Below are 6,000 nucleotides of genomic sequence, written 5' to 3'. Positions count from 1 at the left end.
ACAAACTGAATAGTACATAAGCATATATTCTACATATTTTCTATGATTAATTAACCCCTATATTCCAACAGTCCCCCTTTTGGTCTCATTAAAATGAGACCAACCACTTATGGGACCAAGACCTCAGGAGTTTTTGCAAGGACTGGCATCTCCGGCCCCTTATTAAACTTAACCTCATAAACTTGGCCCTTATGAACACACTTCATTCCAGTGGGGGCCCCAACACAGTGTTCAGAAAAGTCAGTCCAATCCGCAAAGTACTGTTCCGGTTCGTTATGGGCCCCCCATGCTGACCGCAAACACTTTGTACAATTGTTTCCTTCTCCAGACCCTTCAAGGGCTAGGAACAACATCACCCATAGTCCCCACATAGTGTTTATCACAGCCCCCTAAATTCTGTTGACTTCAATATAGAGATATCACTTCAAATACTGATATACAGTCACTGTAATCCAATAGTCTCTTTAAAGGGACCCGTTAAAAAACTCTTCGTCCGTAGTTTCTTCACAGAGTCCCAGTCATCTCCATTTGAATCTGTTCCAGTGTCCGTGTAGGTTGATCTGTTGCTGCACACTGACTCCAATGATACCACGTCTCTCCTTTTCCCAGTAGTCGAACCGCGTGGGACATTCTTTCCACCACTCTGTAGGGTCCTGTCCACCTGGGCTCTGACCACCTTCAGCAGAACCCACTCAGCAACGGATGGTATCAGGGTTTCACCTTTTCTTTCGGTACTTGTAACCTGTTGTGAAAAAGCTGATACCAGAGCCGTTAGTTTATCATAATAAAGCTTACATCGCATTGGGCTTACCTCTTCCTTCGTGGTCTGAATCCCGGCTCCAGGTCCCGGAAACTGGTGCCCCGTTTGCAGTTCATACGGAGTAAATCCTGTCACATAACTTACCGAACTCCTTATTGACATCAATACCAGCGGCAGCGCATCCATCCAATTTAATTTGGTCCGTGCCTGCACTTTCCCGATCTTATCTTTTATTGTTTGGTTCATTCTCTCCACTTTTCCTTGGGATTTTGGATGATACACCGTTCCAAAGGCATGTTTTAACCCCAACATCGCTTCTACCTCCTGTAAATCTTCATTCTTAAAATGACTTCCATTATCTGACCTAATCTTCCTAGGAAACCCATGTATAGGAATGTACTGGTTGATTAGGAACTTAATGACCATCTTTGCATCTTCTCTTTTGGCAGGGATTGCCTCAGGCCAACCTGTGACCACATCAACTGCTACTAAGAGGTATCGATATCCCCTTGCCCTCTCTATCATGTCAGTTACAATTACAATTTCCTGCCCTGGTAACTTAGGCAACGGAAACTGTCCTTCGTGAGGTTTCACAGTCGCCTTGACATTATATGTCATACATACCTTACACTCTCTGATATGATTCTCCACCATCGCCGGCAGGAAGGGGTTCCACCAATGTACCAAATACCTTATTAAATACCTTGTTTCTTCCCACAGTGGGTTAACCCATGCGCCTCCTCCAGGAGGGGTTTCATGAGTCCAGATGGTAATACTGGCCTACCGTCCATTGATCTCCACAGTCCTTGATCTTCGGTTGCCCCCCTTTCTTTCCATATCATCATTTCCTGGGCTGATGCCTTCGCTTGTTCCTGAATTATTACCCCTACCTCACAAAGTGGCAATAAGTCATGTGCCGTTCTATCTGCCTGCATCATAATAAACTGAGGGCCGTACCCTGCTGCCCTTTTTGCAGCTGTGTCCGCATCCTCATTTCCCCGAGCTACCATCGTATCTGTTTTATCATGGCCCTTACATTTAATAACTGCTAATGCCCTTGGTTTCAAGAGGGTCTCAGCCAATTTCCTAACATCCTTCTCGTGTTTAATTGGGGTCCTTGCTGCTGTTAAAAACCTATTTCTAATCCATTGACTCAGCTCAACCTGTATTGTCCCTACCACATATGCCGAATCTGTATATATATTTACCTCCTTTCCTTCTGCCCATTCTAATGCTGCTATCATTCCCTGTAGTTCGGCCAGTTGTGCTGACTCCTTTCCTCTCATTGTCCCTGTAATAATTTCTTCAAATCCTTCTGTGGTTCTCTGTACTACTGCATAGGCGGCTTTTAATCCATCTGTGGGATGTCTGTAACAACAACCATCTGTAAATAAAGTTTCATCTGGTTTTCTCAAGGGTGAAGCCTGTAAATCAGGTCTTATTTTAATATCCCTTAGAACCCTCTTTTCACAACAGTGTGGTTCTCCCTCTCCCATATTGTCTGCCATATTAATGCCTTCATGGGTAAATGTAATATTTGGAGCATTCAGAATCTTTTCCAGTCTTGTCTGCCTCAGTGACGTCATTGTAAACGCTGTCGAGCTCACAAATGCTACAATACTGTGTGTTGTTAATACTGTCATGGCATGTCCCATCACTATGTGTGCCACCTTTTATAAAATTTTTGCTACCCCCGCTGCATGTCTCGTGCATGGTGGGTGTCTGTCTTCAGTCAGATCTAGTGTTATACTCACATACATGAGCACACATCTTCCACCCCCTTTTTTCTGAAAAAGGACACCAACAATCGTGTGTGCTTTTTCAGAATCATCCAAAAAGAAAGGGTGTCTATAATTTGGAATCGCCAAATCTATAGCGGTTGTAAGAGCTTGCTTAAGTAGAATAAAACTCATCTCTGCCTGTGCAGACCAATCAAGTGTAGCTCCCAGATTCCTCATCCCCTGCTCATTCACCAAAGTTCGCAGTGGATGTGTCAACTCACCATACGATGGGATAAACTGTCAAACTGTCAAACCCAAAAACGAAAGCATTTCCTTAACTATCTTAGGTTTTGGATGATGTAGTATCGCTGTACGATGCACAGGGGATATCCCTGTACCTTTCGCTGAGACCATTCTTCCTAAAAAGGAGACCACTTGTCTACAACATTGCAACTTTAAACGAATGACTTTAAAACCTGCCTTGAACAGCTGCACTAGCAGGAGTTTTGTGGCCTCCAAACAGGAGACAGGCTCAGGTGCTGCCAGTAAGATATCATCTATGTACTGGATCAGAACTACCCCACCTGGCAGTACTAGCTCCCCCAGCTGTTCTTTCAAAACCTGATTGAAAATCCCTGGGGATAAGATAAAGCCCTGCGGGAGTTGAGTATAACATAACTTTATACCTCTATACGTAAAGGAAAACACATCTCTAAACTGTTCTGCGAGTGGCAAACAAAAGAAAGCATTCGCTAAATCTATACAAGAGAACCACTTGCGGTCTGGAGTCAAAGCAGACATGGTGGTATATGGGTTCGGTACTGGAACTGTGGGTGTTCGCACAATACCATTAATGCGCCTTAAGTCATGGGCCATCCGATATTTGCCCGTGTCCTGTTTCGGAACAGGTAAGATGGGTGTATTCCAACTCGAACACGAATGTTCCAACACCCGAATACATAAGGCCATCAATGGTATCTGCCAGACCCACCTCAGCCTCAGGTTTATGGGGATACTGTGTCTGCCAAATGGGAGTATAATCTGAAAGTTCAAATGTTATGGGATCAACCTGCTGGCAAAAACCCATGTCTGCTGGTCCCACTGACCAAAGGTCCTCAGGGATAGAATCTAACATAGAGGCAGAATCGGGATGATCCATCCTTTCTCTACCATGAAAGCGTTCAATCTGTCTATGCTCAAGGAGGACCTGATCATTTGAAGGGTACAAAATCCTGTACGCCTGACCAAATCTATAGCACTGTAGGTAATTGAGTGTCTGACCAGTCCCTCAAGGACATCAAGTTCTGACACATCGGTCCCAAATCTTTTGCCTGGTGATTAGTGCCAATTGCAAGAGTGACATGAGGAATGGCCTCACCGGCCATCACATACCACTCCAGCTGCTCAGATGTCAGTGCTACCGTAGCGGCCACTCCCTCCTTTCCTTCCACTATGTAGTCCGAATTAATCTCCCATTGCATGCCCTCTACCTCTTCATAAAAGGCATGCTGATAAATTTCATCCCCATCTCTATCGTAAAAGAGGGTAACATGGAGGGGGTCCGAGGGAGGGGTATATGGGTGTAACGTCTGGATCCACGGCTTCCATTGATTATAAAGCTTTAGCAGCCCTCCCTTCTGTGGATCCTCTGGTTACAGCAGCCCCCAGTAAATGTCGGCCCATAGTCCCTCAGACGTGGATCCTCCAGCGGCTGACAGTAACATCTGGGAACTGGAACGAAGCGTAATTAATGAACAGTTCATTGAATACCCATTTGGAAAGGTGACCTCTATTCCGCTGGGTCCGCAAAGGATCGATGCTCCACACCTTACCAGCAGATCTCTGCCCAAAAGATTAGTAGGGCACATTGCCGACAGAATATATTGATGTGCAAAAGTCTGTCCTACCACAGAAGTGACTAGTGGTGTAGAAAATGGCAGATTTTCTGGTGTACCCGAGAACCCTATCAACTGGACGCTAGAGGATGACTTTTTAGATTGAAACTCAGCACCAGTAAGTGTTGAAAATCTACGAAAAATGATACTTCCATGTCCATCACTTTAATCTGCAGGAAGGGGTGTGCCAACCTAACATTGCTCCTCCTCCATCAGCAATGGGAATTGTCTCGTCGGAGCTAGAGCCGCATGGGGCGCCTGATGTACCGGGGGTGGCACTGACAATCTCTGGGGCTGGACCCAAGGCTCATATTGTGGTGGTCCATATCCCCTTCCCCCAGTGTCCTGAAGACCCCATGCTAGGGGGCACTCTCTCTTCCAGTGTCCTGGTTGACCACATCCAAAACATACGGCTGGCTGCACTCGTGGAACACCCCGACCTCTCCCTCTTACTCGGAATCCCCCCATTGGACCTCCAGTCCTGCCCCCATAGGTGGGACAGGGTGCCCAATTTGGAGCTGGGCACCAATTCGTATTGTTCCCTTGTGGTGGCTGCAGTGGCTGCTGAATCATCTGATTTGCACCCTTTGAGGGATTCTTTTTTGCCTCATTTGCCTTTTTCCTAGCCTCTTCCAATTGAAGCTTAAGGAGTTGCACTTGTGCAGACTCCGTAATTTGTTTGTCCTCCTTTTGCTTAGCCCTATAACGCTTCAAGTGATGGGCCAAATGCTTTTTCCATTGCTCAGTTGAGCAACCAGGAATATCAGGGTTATTCTCTAATGCCTTCCTGGCAGCCCGCTTGTTACTGCAGACCTAAATAGTGTAGTCTGCAAGGGTTCTGTGGCATTCCCATATCCGTCCAACTCTCCTTACACTGACTCAAAAAGGTCGAGATCTCCTCATCCTCCTTAATGGAAAAGGTCAGGGACTGCATGACACCGGGGTGAACGGGAAACTTATCCCGCATTGCACTTCCTACTGCTGTAGCATGTTTGGCAAATGGTTCAGCATCAGGGCACCTAGTGGTTCCTGTGACCATTTCTACCTGCTGTATCTCCCACAGCCCAAGCTGTTTCCCTAATAATGCTCTCCAATCCCCTATAGCTATCTTATGTCCCATCGTATGTTGGCAGAACTTTCCCATCCACGCTCCGCCTTCCTCAGTAGGAGGTGGCATTTTATCCAAAACACAATTCATATCGGTGATCGAGAAGGGTTGATACCTTTCCCCAACTTGCGGTCCCTTATAAATTAGCGGCATCTGTCTGTACCTTTCTGGGAGACGTAATTCCTCCCGGCCTCGCAACTCATATCTCGAAGGGGAGCGAGCGCTTCCCTGACCCTGTCTTTTGTGTGTGATCATTCTTCCCCTAATATTGACCGGCTGTTCCTCATCCTCGCTCTCCACACTCACACTCGCTATCTCACTTTCCTCGTCCCGACCTCTCTCACGCTGCCATCTCACACTCACTGGGTCACCTCCCCTCATTGCCTCCTCTTCTTCCTGTTGTCTATTGTGAGGAGTGGGGGTGGAGTGATCCTCTGACCTTCCTAACGAGAAGGCATTCTCAAGGGTTTGTTCTTGCTCTCTCTCATTTTTATTTTCCAGTCGCGTACTAGTTTC

At 46.4% G+C, this 6,000-nt stretch overlaps 1 protein-coding gene across 1 annotated transcript in view; it reads left to right on the top strand.

Annotated features, from left to right (window-relative positions):
* The first annotated feature begins 227 nt into the window (after positions 1-227).
* The window catches only part of LOC138763363 (ankyrin repeat domain-containing protein 31-like), a 163,936-nt gene continuing 158,163 nt past the window's right edge, over positions 228-6,000 (top strand). Inside the window, exon 1 of the mRNA XM_069937406.1 lies at positions 228-1,255. The gene's annotated coding sequence lies outside the window, so the exon portion shown is untranslated. The remainder of the gene's footprint in view (positions 1,256-6,000) is intronic.

The sequence above is a fragment of the Narcine bancroftii genome, chromosome 1, assembly GCF_036971445.1.
Source record: "Narcine bancroftii isolate sNarBan1 chromosome 1, sNarBan1.hap1, whole genome shotgun sequence".
In the NCBI taxonomy this organism is placed as follows: domain Eukaryota; kingdom Metazoa; phylum Chordata; class Chondrichthyes; order Torpediniformes; family Narcinidae; genus Narcine; species Narcine bancroftii.
This window is presented reverse-complemented; position numbering and strand designations above follow the sequence as displayed.